Source organism: Meriones unguiculatus, chromosome 2 (genome assembly GCF_030254825.1).
Source record: "Meriones unguiculatus strain TT.TT164.6M chromosome 2, Bangor_MerUng_6.1, whole genome shotgun sequence".
Lineage (NCBI taxonomy): Eukaryota > Metazoa > Chordata > Mammalia > Rodentia > Muridae > Meriones > Meriones unguiculatus.
The window spans coordinates 16,029,418-16,044,522 of record NC_083350.1 but is presented as its reverse complement, the minus strand read 5'-3'; positions in this window follow the sequence as shown (position 1 = coordinate 16,044,522).

The window sequence follows — 15,105 nt, the reverse complement described above, 5'->3', positions numbered from 1 at the left end:
TTGGTACAGGAGACAACTTCCTGAACAGAACACCAACAGCACAGACTCTAAGAGCAACAATCAATAAATGGGACCTCATGAAACTGAAAAGCTTCTGTAAAACAAAGGACACTGTCGTCAGAATAAAACAACTGCCTAGATTGGGAAAGAATCTTCACCAACCCTACATCTGACAGAGGGCTAATATCCAATATATATAAAGAACTCAAGAGGTTAAAAAGCAACAAGTCACGTAATCCAGTTAAAAAATGGGGTGCAGAGCTAAACAGAGAATTCTCAATAGAGGAATATTGAATGACAGAGACACACTTAAAGAAATGTTCAATGTCCTTAGTCATCAGGGAAATGCAAATCAAAATGACACTGAGATTTCACCTTACACCCATCAGAAGGGCTAAAATAAAAAACTCAAGTGACAACACATGCTGGAGTGGATGTGGAGAAAGGGGAACCCTCCTCCATTGCTGGAAGGAATGTAAACTTATACAACCACTCTGGAAATCAATCTGGTGCTTTCTCAGACAATTAGGAATAGTGCTTCCTCAAGATCCAGCTATACCACTCCTAGGCATATATACAAAATATGCTCAAGTACACAATAAGGACATTTGCTCAACCGTGTTTGTAACAGCTTTATTTGTAATAACCAGAAGCTGGAAACAACCCAGATGCCCTTCAACTGAGGAATGGATACAGAAATTATGGTACATCTACACAATAAAATATTACTCAGCAATAAAAAAACAAGGATATCATGAAATTTGCAGGTAAATGGTGGGAACTGGAAAAGATCATCCTGAGTGAGCTATCCCAGAAACAGAAAGACACACAGGGTATATACTCACTGATATATAGACATATAATATAGGATAAACCTACTAAAATCTGTACACCTAAAGAAACTAATCAAGAGGAGGGACTCTGGCTAAAATGTTCAATCCCCGTTCAGAAAGGCAAAGAGGATGGACATCAGAAGGAGAAAACAGAACAAGTCAGGAGCCTGCCACACAGGGCCTTTGAAAAACTCTGCCCTGCAGACTATCAAAGCAGATGCTTAGGCTTATGGCCAACCTTTGGGCAGAGTGCATGGAACCTTATGAAAGAAGTGGGAAATAGTAAGATCTGCAGAGGACAGGAACTCCACAAGGAGAGCAACAGAACCAAAAAAATCTGAGCACAGGAGTCTTTCCTGAGACTGATAACCCAACCAAGTACCACATGTGGAGATAACCTAGAACCCCTGCACAGATGTAACCCATGGCAGTTCAGTATCCAAGTGGGTTCCATTGTAATAGAAACAGGAGCTGTCTCTGACATAAACTTATTGGCCTGCTCTTTGATCACTTCCCCCTAAGGGGAGAGCAGCCTTGCCAAGCCACAGAAGAAGACAATCAGCCACTCCTGATGAGACCCAATAGACTAGGATCAAAAGGAAGGAAAAGAAGACCTCCCCTATCAGTGGACTTGGGGAGGAGCATCCATGGAGAAGGAGGAGGAAGAGAGGGGTTGGGAGGAGAGAGGGAGCTACAGGGGGGATACTAAGTGAATAGAGTGTAATTAATAAAAAATTTAAAAAAAAAAGAATTTAAGCACAGCAAAAGACCAAAAATGATAAGTAATGAAATAGAACAATCATAACAACAAACTAGTAAAATTAGGTGAGTGTCTCTTGGAAAAGTAGAGATAAACGGTTTTCACTGCAGTAAGCCACAGACAACTGAGTCCATGGAACACAAGACTCCGGCTAACGGGGGATTCTGTCCCCTTAACAAACACAGTGTGTCCTAGTTCATCCCACAGACAGCTGAAAACCACTGTGCAAGTTAAGGCAAAACTCTGCCTTGAGTCATCACACTGATGGCATCAAATTGAGGCGAAGGAAGGTGGCCCCAGCACTAACCAGTTCGATTGTTCAGACCCCAGCTGAGTGTCATGTAACCGATTTTAACTTTGGCAATAACTGCTCAGAGTTAACACCAAGCTCCCAGGATTAAGGACTTAGTCCCATAAGACAACCAGATTCAGAAGCCACTTGCCACCGTGAGCCATTCACTCTTCTGGACAATAATTACAACAATTTAAGAAGTGGTATGTCAGGAAACAAGGATAAAAGCCAAATACATCTTTCTCCTTATAACATGTAAAAGTTCTGATTCAAAAGGAAAAGAAAGAAATTTTGAAGCCAAAAAAGAAAGCATATGGTTTCAGAGGAACAAATAAAAAATAATTGTTACCATGGTATTTAGAAAAGATGAGGGCTTGTCATTTCATTTCAAAGTTCAACTGAACAAATCCAATTTTTAAATGATTATTCAGCACCAAGTACAATGTGAAGTTTCTGAGTAATATTCTCAAAGGTGTAGCAACTGTATCAGAATCATGTAGCTCATTTGTTCAGAATGAAAATTCACCCCAGCACCAGGTGATTTTACAAAAATCACAAGACATTATACTTAGCCCTGAATTGACCTCTTTGCCCTCAACATTGCTGAGAGATGAAAGTGTGATGTGTGAACACATAATTTCCACTCAGGCTGGCGTCTGTGATGACTGAGATGAGCAGAGTCTGCTTTGGGAGCTTGGGAGAAATAACTGAGGCTAGCAAGATCAGGAATAGGTCAAAATCAGATGAGCAACACCTCTGCTGGCTCTAAAAGCCTGCCAGCAGTGAGCTGAGAAAAGAGGGGTGAAGGAAAGCGTGGAAATATGATTGCTTCACAAAGTATAACCCCAGAAATCAATTTTGGCATCCCCTGGAAGCTTGTTAAATGTGAAAATTCTCTAGGCTTTCCCCAGACATCCTGAATCAGAATTCCTGACTGCTATGCCTAGCAATCTGTGATTTCAAGCACTCAGAGGACTCTGTAAGCACTCGAGTTAGATAAGCACTACAGTCGGCTAGCAGCAGGCAAGCAGAGTGGAGCTATTAGGAATGTGCTGTGGAGCCAAGCTGCCTGGTCCAAGCTCCAGGCTCTATAACTTGAGAACTGGGCAACATAAATGTGTTGCTTTATCCTTTTGGGCCTGAGTACCTTCCTTTCTAGAATCACAGCATTTAACATCACTGTATGCTTGAGAACAGAGCCTGGTACATAAGGAATGCTGCCTAGGTGTGTAGTTGTGTTAGGAGAAGAATGGCAAGGCTGGTTCCTGGGCAGCCCTGTCATCTGAGCATCAGGCATGAAAGGTGCTTGGTGGTGTGGCAAGCGTGTTAGATAGATCCACAAGGGCACATTGTGATATACTGTGTCCCAAATTTTCACTTCCAGAAGAGAAGGTGACATTTTACTGATTCTTCCTGCCACGTGCAACTAAAATCCCTGGACATTTTACAAAAGAAGCCAAGAGAAGGCAGGTGACCAAGGGCCTGAGAATAACAGGATGTTTTTTTCTTCACACATGACAGACATGAATCTCGTGCAAGCTAGAAACACCAAGGGTGAAAACAGAAATAGGCAACTACCACCCCATAAATACCTGCTACTACTCCTAGCATTAATGAGGGAAGCTTCTCTCTACAATAAACAGCAGTGAATGCAGAGCCTCATAGCTACTCTAGATGATAAGAAAAGTAGTTTAGTGCTCAACATAAACAGAACATGTTGGTAAAATGTTCTTTTAAAATGTATACACCTACCCTTGTTCATTCAAATGCTGATTTCTGCCCCCCCCCACCTCTCTGGTTTCAATCCAGATATTGCATTGTGATACTCATTCTAAGCATCCTGTCTCAACTTTGTGTAAACTGGCCAAAATAAAGCAACTAGACACAATGTTGAGCTGGGAGGAGCCAGAGGACAGGAAAGAGGGGAGGAGCCAGAGGGCAGGAAATGAGTGGGAGGAGAAGGGGCGAGAGGAGAGCTAGGAGAGCAGAGCTGGAGGAGAGATCTTGGAGGACTTGGAGCATGAACGAGACCTAAGATTTCACAAAAAGCAAGTATGAGTAAAATCTAAATGTTAGGGAACTATGAGGGCTTGGAGGTTTAGGAGGCAGTAACTATTGCCCAGCATTGTGTTCTAGGTTAATAAGCCCAATCTCTGTGTGCTGATTTGGTTATACAGCTGTTTAGGACTAACAGCACCTTTACCAGAAGATATATCAATAGTAAATATTAATAGATTCCTACAACAAGGACAACTAATGGCACTCATTCTAAGGCTTGGGGACATTGAAAAGAGGGCCTTTTTTAAAAAAGAGAAAATTAACTAACCAAGAACTTTTAAAATTGAATTTAGGTCTATGCACTGAAATGTAACCTACAGTGTACATGGCTTAAGTGACCAAGAACTTGACACTAGATAGGTCATGAGCCTAAAGGAAAACCCATTGCTATTATTCTGCTAAAGAAACGTAACAATCAATGACCCCTGTTGACACATTGCTTTAACCATAGCTCGTTCCTTAACTCAGCCCTGATCAGAGAACCATCTTCTTGCAGTAGATGGCAATTAACAGAGATTCACAACTGGACAATGTGCAGATAATGAGAGACTTGGGAACACTCAGTGCTAAATGGAATGTCTTCATAAAACTCTTCCCCTCGAGGCTCAGAGATCTAAATGTAAGAGGAGGCAGAGAGAGTGTAAAGAGTCAGAAGTGATAGATGGCTCCAAGGAAACCGTGTCTTTTGGATACAATGGGACTGACTCACATGTAAACTCACAGACTAGAGCATGCTCAGGACCTGCACAGGCTGAAAGCAGACAGGCTGCAGCACTGAGACCAGGAAACAGACATGAGTCAGACCTCTAACCAAGAGGCTATCTGCAACAGGTAGTTACTGGCAAAGAGAAAATTGGTTTTCTCCAATGGAGTGTCACTGAGTATTTCAGCCAAACTGAAAGGCCCCAAGCACAGGACAAATTCCATAGCTTTTTTTTTGGGGGGGGTCAATTTGTTTTAAAAGAGAGAGAGAGAGAGAGAGAGAGAGAGAGAGCAGAAAATTGGGTTGGGAGGTGGTGGGGAGATTTGGAAGGAATTAGTAGAGGTGAAAATCAAGATCAAAATATATTGTATCTGAAAACAAAATCTTTAACTAAAAAGAAAACCAAATTATTTTAAAGTATAAAAATGATAGTAGTCGAACAGCAATAGCACTGACATAAAACCCAGACACAAATGAATGCATTTATGCTCAAAACAAAATAAAATACAAAACAGCCCTGCAAAAGCCTGCTTTGCCTAGTGAAATGCCAGAAACGGGCAGCCTAGAAAGACAGTGAGAAAAAAAACACCGGCAATCTAATTTTTAAAAAACAGCAAAGTTATTGATTCAGGGCTTACTATAGCAAGGGACTCAGCCATGGTCTTTGTGTTTTGGCAAGGACTCAAAGACTGGCAAAGAGGAAAGGATGCTTCAGAGTGGAGAGAGGGAGTGGCTTCAGGGTATTCTGACGGGGGCTGCTGGCATGAGAGCAGAAGCTGGGTTAACAAGCAGTGAGCAGAGCGTCCTTTGCAAGAGGTTCACAATTGGCTTTGCTGGATAATACCATTGGCATGTAGGGCCAAAATTAGGGAAGCTGTTTGTTGTTACTGCGGGCCTGGCTATCTGGGGCGGACAAACAGACGTTATCATTCAGCTTTCTGAATTGTCACTGGGAATGGGGATCTGGCTTCCTGCAAGTCTAACCTGCAGCAAGTGCACATCCTGAGCTGCAGGATGGAAATAAGTGGTTTCTGGACAGGTTGCTGCAGGCCAAAGTTCTATTTTTGTATATAGGCTGAACTCTGTCAGTTTATATACTTTGTTAGTCAGGCACAAAGTATGGTGCAAGTAATATGAAAAGGGCCAGCAAGGCACAGTTTACAGTTGCTCATGTTTGGAAACTTCTACTTTCAAAAATGAACAGCTGCTTCCCCGTTTCTCCATCTGAGTAGTGATTGTTGCAAGTGAGAAGATTTAAAAGTGTTCAGAGGAAAAGACAAAAGGGGTGATAGACCTAAGACCCAAAGAATGGCGTGGCAATAAGTCCCTGGATTTTCCTGTGGCCTCATGTGTTTGAGTTGTAGCTGATGTTCCTGGCAATCTAAAATGCCAATTACATAAAAGCCCAGAAAACTCAGCTATAGCCAAAAGTTCAGGAAAGGGAACAGCTAGAAGTAAAACTTCAAGAGATTAACTGCTGTGCCCAAACACCACAGGTAAGACTCAGCTTCAAAACACACACACACACACACACACACACACACACACACACACACACCTATAAAGGCAGTAAGGAATTCTGTATCCCACCATGGCCAAGCAACAGCAAGTTTTCTGAAACCTCACACTAAGTAGTGCCAGAGAAGCCAGCAGGAAACTAGGACATTCACCCCTACGCAATGACAAGGAAACCTTTCTCTGTGGTTGGTGGAGCCTATGTGAAAAGTCAAAACACCAGGCCATCCAGTGGTAATGAGAAATGCCCCAGCCTCAAACATCATGGAGACTAATGGGAGGCTTGGCCCCTCCCTCCTCCCACCCTATAACAGTTATAAACATCTGGTTTACAAGACTGAGCTCTAATCTTGCAATAACAAATATGGAGGAGAGGGGCAGGTTTTAGAAAGTAGTACAATACCTGCGCTTTTGCTGTATTATTTCTTAGCACTGCCTTTACATCTATAATTTTCTCAAAATTGACTCATCTGACAAGGGAGAGCTAGAGGCTTTGGCAGAGTGACAGATTAAATCTGTTTTACCATCCACCATGCTGACGACAGTGAGACTTCTGTGGCAGCCACTGAAATTCACTCAAGAGGAGCAGTGGCGGGCTGTAGGCTGCCTGCTTTTGACACAGAATCTTCTCCTTGGCATGGTCAGAATTCCCTTGGGTCATCTTTACCATGAACTGCAGTGGGCATCAGGACAGCCTAGAGGATTTGGGCTGTTTGCTGGAGGAGTGATAAGCTGAAAGACTTGTGAGAAGTCCTGAGGACAGCAAGTAGGAGATTTATAGATAATAACACTTGTGCAGAAAAGGGATCTTGATTCAAGAGCCTCTTGACTCTGATAAATATGCTTGTGAACCCCCTCTGCTAAATCCAAGAGACTGTGGAAATCCAGGAGGATTAAAACCAGCGTGATCTAAAGGAGACTGCAGGTTTTTGAAATGAAAACTGTAAATTGTTTCTTGTGCAACCAATTTCTTTCCATATGTACCACAGCCAGTTTGGCACACCACTCACATCCCTGTGTCATTGCCCTCCCAGTCAGTGGTGGTGGTGGTGCCTCCCCACCCTTGGCACTCTTCTGAAATGTGTTTCAGGCTCTGCAGCTCATTTCTTTCACACTCTCCAAAGCCAACTCTCTTCCCTCTCTTCACCCATGGTTTGTCCTGCCCATGGTTGCCCCTTTTCCCTGTCAGTCTTCCTCCAGCACCCCAGAGTCCAGGGAGGGACAGCACCTCCACGGCTGCTACCAATGACCCCAGCCTACCTCAAGTAGCACAGATGTAACATGGTACCCATTAGAAGGCTTTCCTGGCTACTTCTCAACAGACTTTGTAGATTTCACTTTGGCTTCCTTTTTCTTCAGCAATTTCTCTCATAGAAATATTCTGTTATTTCTTATTCTGGTATTTTTTTTCCCTTCGTTGCATCAACATATAGCTTGTAAGCCACCATCTCACCTGTTTATTACAAAGACCCACCCAGATTATCTAAGACAGTGATTACCAACAGGTAGGTCATGATGCCTTTGGGGTCAGATATTAGATAATTAGATTATGATTCCCAACAGCATCAAAATTACAGTTATGAGGTAGCAACTAAATAATTTTATAGTTGTGGGGTCACCATAACATGAGGAACCATATATACTAAAGGGTCAGAGCACTAGAGAGGTTGAGAACCACTGCCCTAGGTTTATTTTCCTGTGTAGAGATCCTACAAAGTCTCTTTTACTGGGTAAGCCAACAGAGTCATAAGTTCTAAGACAACAATGTGGTCAGGCTCTTACCACCACTTACCATCATGAGTTAACTTGCCTTTCTATTGTCTATATCATGTGCCAGACCAAATTCCACAGGTGAAAAAAAAAATATGATTGTCTTACAATCTAGCCACTAGTGGTTAGTAGATATTTAACAAATTAATAAATAATAGAAATGTAAAAACCAGGAGCACAACCAAAGATGTCTTCTTTACAAAGATATTCTGACTGTGCCAGATTTCACTAGGAAATAATATAAAGTAAGCCAGCTTTGTCCAAGATGACTTCCTTCCTCTGCTCTGCAGCATGTATCAACCATGGAGGAAGACTCAACTGGTTGAATTAGTTCCAGTGTCCAACTTATACAGTAATACCTATGGCTATAAAAATAAGATGATGTAATTGCCAGAACCATCATTGCTGGTGGGCTACAGTAAAGATGGCTGCCCACAGACATAAACAAAAACAGAATGGACGTGCTGCTGCCAGACAAAAAGAATGCTGAGTAGACAAGGTGAAACCAGTCTCTGCCCAACAACATCCTAATATGTACTATTAATAAAAGCTGTCACTTAAACCATCTCAAATCATTTATGTCTTTAATATGTACGTCTGTGATGCTTAGATTCTGTATTTAAATTAAGCCAGTTCTCGCTAACTTTTATTCTTTGCTATTTCTCTCTCTCTTCCCATATGTTTCTGACATAGAAAACTAAATCACTTATTTAAAAGCATTATGCCTATTAAACAATTCTTGGCATTGTTAGCTCTTAATGTTAAAATGAGATGAATTAAAATATTCTACACCGAAGGCTGGAGGGAAGAAACTGGTTGGCTAGATACTTGGAGCTCTGGGATCTGCTGCTAATTCTCCAGTTGGCAGAGGAAACTAGACAAGGCATTAGCCAATATTCAGCTTTAAATGTATTTCTGATAAATGGAAAATTCATCTATATGACTTCTAAAATTATCAACCCCTCTAAGATTTTGATAAGCAAATGTGGAAAATGTAACAAGAGGAAAATTGCTCATGATCATAAAGGTGGCTTATATATAAATAGTTTTTGTTTTGTTGTTAGGAACCCTTATCATGTAGTAGTAGTAATATATCATAGTTATTATATTCGGTCAACTCAGCTACTATGCTGGAAAGAAGTCCAAGCTGCTATGTTACTGAGAAGGATCACATGGAAAAGCACTCCAGGATGAGATATGGGGGTGGGGAGAACTGAGCTAGAGAAGAAGGGAGGGGCAGAGAAAAGAGAAGGGATGAGGGAGCAGGGAAAACAAACAAAGCCCTGTAGACAATGCCAGCCAACAAACTACATCTGGCTCCTTAATATCTAGCCTCTGGAACCTTCCAGCCATTTCCTCAGCAAATTCTGTATGACACTATGAGAGATCCCAAAGTAAACCAAGAAAACTAGTCAATCTTTCCAAACTCATGAAAAAACAACAAATCATTATTGTTTTAAGATATTCGGTTTAGGAGTATTATGTTACACAGAATAATATATGTGAAATTGGGAGAATGAAATTTTACCACCCCTTTAGGTGCCTTCTCCAGGAGAAACAAACAAACAAACAAAAAAATGAGTGACTTGATACAAGTTAATTATCTATAGGAGATGCTGATCTAGGCAAAAAAACAGATTGGTAGCCTAGGATGGTTGTGGTTCTACCAAAAACAAGAGAGTTTGGCCTGGAGTCAAATGATACGAGTATTTGAGCTTACCTAGGCATTCAGATTAGACAGCAATAAAAAATGTGGGGTTGCACCGAGCTGTCTTCACCATCCAAACATAGTGACATATGGTCACTGAAATACTGCTGTAGGAATCCATCACAAACAGAACAGTTTCCTGTCCTAGCTATAAGTTCAAAAACCAGTCATCTCCACCTTCTATTCCATGCAGACCTTGGCATTGTCCATACCATATGACTGTGCTTGAATGATGGTGATCTCGGTGGAAAGCTCCATGTTTAAAGGTTTCCCTTGCTAGGTCTATCTTCCATCTGCTCTCCATACCTCAAACCTCCAGGAAAGAGCTGCTCTGACCTACACTCACCTACCTACACAGGAAGGAGTTGGACATGTGTGTGACCTGTTCAATTCCATCTATCCGACTTTCAGAGTTGAGCACGAATCTTTGGGCCTCTGGTTCCAACCCTACAGCTTCTGAATCTCTGTCCAAGCCACCCATAGTTCAACAGAGCTAAAAGGAAGCTTTGGATTTAGACCCACCATTGGGGTCTTCTAAATCTAAGGAGTTCTGTTTTCTACCTCTCCACTGAAAAAGGATGGAGACCCACTTCATAAGTCCTGTTTGTTAACTAGAAAATTATACCTCATAAATGGTATCCAATTTGCAGGGAATCAGAAAACCATAAACCATACCCGACACCAAAATTATACTGCATAGAAATTGATCACTTTTTGAGAATTCATGAGGCCCTTCAGGATCTCACAGAGTCTCCAGAATATCATTGTGAATATCAATCATTCTGTTTACAGAGCAGAAAAATGGCAATTAACAGCAATTTTTGATTGACAGAAAACCATCTAAGCCTATTCTCACTAGAGAGGAAGTGAAAGTCATAGCAAAACAGAAAAGAGCAGAAAATAGGGAGGAAAGCAGCCACCTTGAACAAATGCAAGCTTCACTGGAACCTCAAAAGTGGGACGGTGTTCCAGGAGGATTCTCACTTTCTTGGCCTGGAACAAACACTGGTTTATTTGGGGTGGCAGTTTAAATAGGTCTGACCCCGATAGACTCTTATTTCTGAATGCTTATCCCACAGGAAGTGGCACTATTAGGAGGTGTGGCCTTGTAAGGGAAGTGTGTCATTGTTGGGGTGGACTTTGAAATTTCCTATGCTCATGCTCCACCCAGTGTGGAATGAGAGCCCCTTCCTGGCTGCTTGAAGACACCAGAGTCCTCCTGGCTGCCTTTAGATCAAGATTTAGAATTCTTGGGCCCTCCAGCAACATGTCTACCTGGATGGTGTCATGCTTTCTGCCATGATGATAATGGACTACTCCTCTGAAACTGTAAGCCAGCCCCAAATAAATGTTGTCCTTTATAAGAGTCACCTTGGTCATGGTGTTTCTTCACAGCAACAGAAACCCTAACTAAGACATTTGGAAAACATCAAAACTTTCTTATACCTTAAGAGGGGTCTAAGAATGGTAATTACTGAAAAGAGATTTATGTTTAAGTGTTAGAAATACAGAAGCCACTCCAAAAAAAAAAAAAAAGAGAAAATCTCACAATGCAATCCATGCAGAATTATTAATGGCACCTAAATGAGATCTGGAATTATGTTTTAAAGAAATGTCCAAAAACTGCAGTGGGGAATTCATCTTGCGATAGAATTATTTAAGGCCTCAATTTGTTGAGAAAGGAATTACTGGCTCAAGACTTTGCAAGGTTTCAGTAATTAAACTAACAAATTGTAAGTATGTCTATCTGGATAAAAGCTATTCATCACCCAGGGCTATGTGACCGCCACACCCCACAGGCTCAGCATCTGTAGGTTCTCATCAGTACCTATTTGCTCTATGCTGTGGGGACAGCTGGCTAAGAGAAGAAGGGCCCTCATTTAGTCCTACCTTTTTATATCTTGAGTGACAGGCAGAGGAAGCTTCAGGTTTTAAAGAAAGGGGAGGAAGAAAAGAGGTCCGATCCATTTTAATGCCTGAAACTGCAGGAAATTAAATCTTCTAGGCAAGGCTGTGTGAGCAGCATAGGATATGAGAGGAAATATCACGTGTGGCTATAGACGAGAAAGGTCAAAGACTTATTTTTCTTGTTCACCTTCATGCAATTTATTGGGAAACTGGCATATCATTACTCAAAAAGATAGAAACGAGACGATTACAGTTTCTTTTACTTTGCTGGCTGAGTCAAACTTTGCATTTCAGAGCAGTTCTGCATGCCAAGGGTAAGGGCATTTATGCTGCTAGGTTTACCCAGGGGTGGCAATAAAAATGATTAAACCTGAGTGTCCTGTCTACACTCGTAGTTAATGATCTGCATATTATTTAGTGTTGTCCAGTGTCACCAGCAAACCCGACAGAACTGCTTACTATTCCATCATCCTGATCACAAACAAAATCTTAAATCAGAGTTTCCACTTAAGGTATCCTTTGGGTTGACCTATAGCAGTGGTTCTCAACCTTCCTAATGCTGAGACCCTTTAATACAGTTCCTCATGTTATGGTGACCATCAACCATAAAATTATCTTGTTGCCGCTTTATAACTGTAATTTTGATACTGTTATGTTGGCATTACTTTTTAAAACTATTTTATTTTGGCTTATTATGTCTCTTTCTCCCTACTCCACCCCAATCCCTTCTAACACTCTAACACCGTGTAGGAGAGAAGGAACATTAGCAGGGAGAGAGGGCATAGTTTTCCTTAGCTATTTCCCACTGTTTAGGGTCATAGGGTTCCTTAGAGTAAGTCCAATCTTCCTTTCAGGAGATCTCCAACTTCTCATTAGACTGCATCGACAGCAGTCAGGAGCAGCAGGGGAGAAGCATAAGCAGCCATCTTCTTTCTTGGAGCCCCCTTTCTCTCTGAGCTCTGAATTTATTCCTTCTCCAGAGTCCTCAGAGAGCCCCTCTCAGAGCTCACGAAAGGCAAATAGTGAACCATCTGAATCACTCCCATCTCCCACACCTGGAATTAAAACAAAACATGTTTACATATCATAAACCAAAACTTCCACAACACTTTTATGAATCAGGATGTAAATATCTGATATGCAGGATATCTGATATGCCACACCTGTGAAAGGGCTGTTCCATTCACACACAAAGGAGTCCCAACCCACACCTTGAAAACTACATACCTAGAGTCTTGGAAATTTTATTTTAAGATGAAAATGTTGGCATTTGTTTTCTAACCTATCTTACAGTTATCTGAGACTTGATGGTTTGGAAACAAGAATGCAGTACAGAACCCATGCACCAGCATTAGAGTGGTCATCATTTGCCTGCTGGATCCCAGTTTAGCTAACTAATCTTAACTCCAGGTACCTAAGTCTCCCAAATCACTCTTTCTACTCTGTGACTTTAGCCTGCCATTACTAACCCCAGAGAGACATGCACACACACACACCACCACAGACACACACACACACACACACACACCACACACACACACCTAGACTTGTTAGCTGAGGCTACTTGACTACCCCTGACTTTGTATGTCCAAGTTCTAGTCCCCAGCACTCCATGATGTACTGCAGCTGTGTTTTTAGAAAGACTCTTTACAGAGGCAAAATGAAAGGATTAGCATGGGACCTAATCCAGTATGCTTGTTGTGTCTGTAAGAAGAGATTAGGCACAGACACACATGTGATGGCACTGGAGAGGAAAGCTATCTGCCAATCAAGGAGGAAGATACCAGAAGAAACCAACCTGTCCCATCTTAATCTTTGCCTTCCAGTGTCCACAGGCGATTAAAAGATATTGCTTTGTTTCACCCTAGTCTATGGTAGTTTGTAAGGTTGCCAGAGCGGACTCAGTTGGTCTGTCCCTTAACGTGCCTAGATGATTCTGCCCTCCCTGGAATACACCTGATCAAAAAAAGTCACTCTTGGTTTCTGGTTCTGAAAGGAAGGTTGGCAAAATCAAATGGCCTGGATGCGACAGAAGTAAATGACATTTTGCTATGATCCAAGAATCAGGACTGCAGTGGCTTCTCTGTGTGAGAAGCCATCTGGATTCTGGTGGAGTTAACAAAAGGCTGAGCAAATTGAGAGCTGTGACCAAGATGGACTTCTGAATTGAGCTCATAAACTAAACACTAAAGGAGGAGGAAATGGAGTCCAGGTGAAAGCTAACCCATGTTAGAGTTAATGGAGGATATCCGAAGAGGCTGAAATTCTTATGGTTTATGTTGAGTCTGTTTGATAGCAGAGCCCTGACTCAAGCTCTGGACAGCCATAGAGGAAAGCATGTGACTCAGGCAGAGAAAACCGAACATTTTTTTACTCTACTGGTCATAGTGAATAAACAGCACAGAAGAATGAAGCCAAGCTTGGCTCTGCCTGCAGAGAGAATCAAGCACATTTGCACACATGCACCATTTCCATAAGGTTTGCTGAGTGGGAAGATAAAAACCTTGAACTTTGGGCAGCCTTTTCATAACCAGAAAGATATCTTCAGTTCCCAAGTGTTCAATACTCTACCAATTCATACCCCTCCTATCTTTCCTCCCTCTGTCTCTCACCGTCCCTCTCTCCTCTACTTCCCTCCCTTCTCATACAACCTGTCTCAAGATAGATTTCTTTTCCTTTTAACTAAAATAATCCTCACTAGACACATTGAAAACCTGTTAAAATAAGCTGCTTTGACAGAAACGATGATCTAAAGACACAGCCTTTATATTATAAGTTACAAAATTGACTTGATTTCTTTGAGATTGGATAGATAGATGAGAAATATGTAGGTAAACTATAGATAGAGATAATTAGATAGTATATGTACAGAGAATTAAGAGAAAAAGAAAATTCTTTGTATAAACTATAGTTTTATATAAGCAGGAGATTTGCAGTGCCTAGGGAGACGGATTCTTTTAATAGGCATGGAGAGTGGTGTGATCAAAGGTCCCAGTTTAGTGGGGAAGTACTTGTCTAGCATGAGTGATAACCTGGTTTGGATCTACAACACAGGGGAAACAAACTAGAGACCCAAGAAAAGAGTACAACATTTGCAAATTAGAGAATAGACTTTCTTTCTCTGGAATCAGGGCTCAACACTGAAGTGAATAGAAGACTGCAATGCTGGAAATGCAAACTGAGCCAAGCCTTAGATTCTTAAAATACTGACTGTAAGTCTTTGAATAGCTTCAAACCGAATAAAGCTTCTTAATCAGGGTTGAGATGGGAGTGAGGTTGGGGAGGAAGAGTGCCCGGTCCAAGGTTGTCCAAGTACAACCTCTTGCTCCAGTCATGAAGGCCTGGACTAACAAGGCCAAGTAAAGAAGAAATGTTAAAGCAGGGCAGCTGGCTCTCCTGAAGTCTCTTACACACATGTTCCCAGGAGTCAAGGTCACACAAAAACCCAGAGAGTGGGACAGGATGGCCTTCACTAAGGTTTCTTTAGCCTGGGAACAAAAGGAACTCTGTTTATTTGGTTACCACCAGTAGTAGTGACCCCATCAATGTCAAGATTCA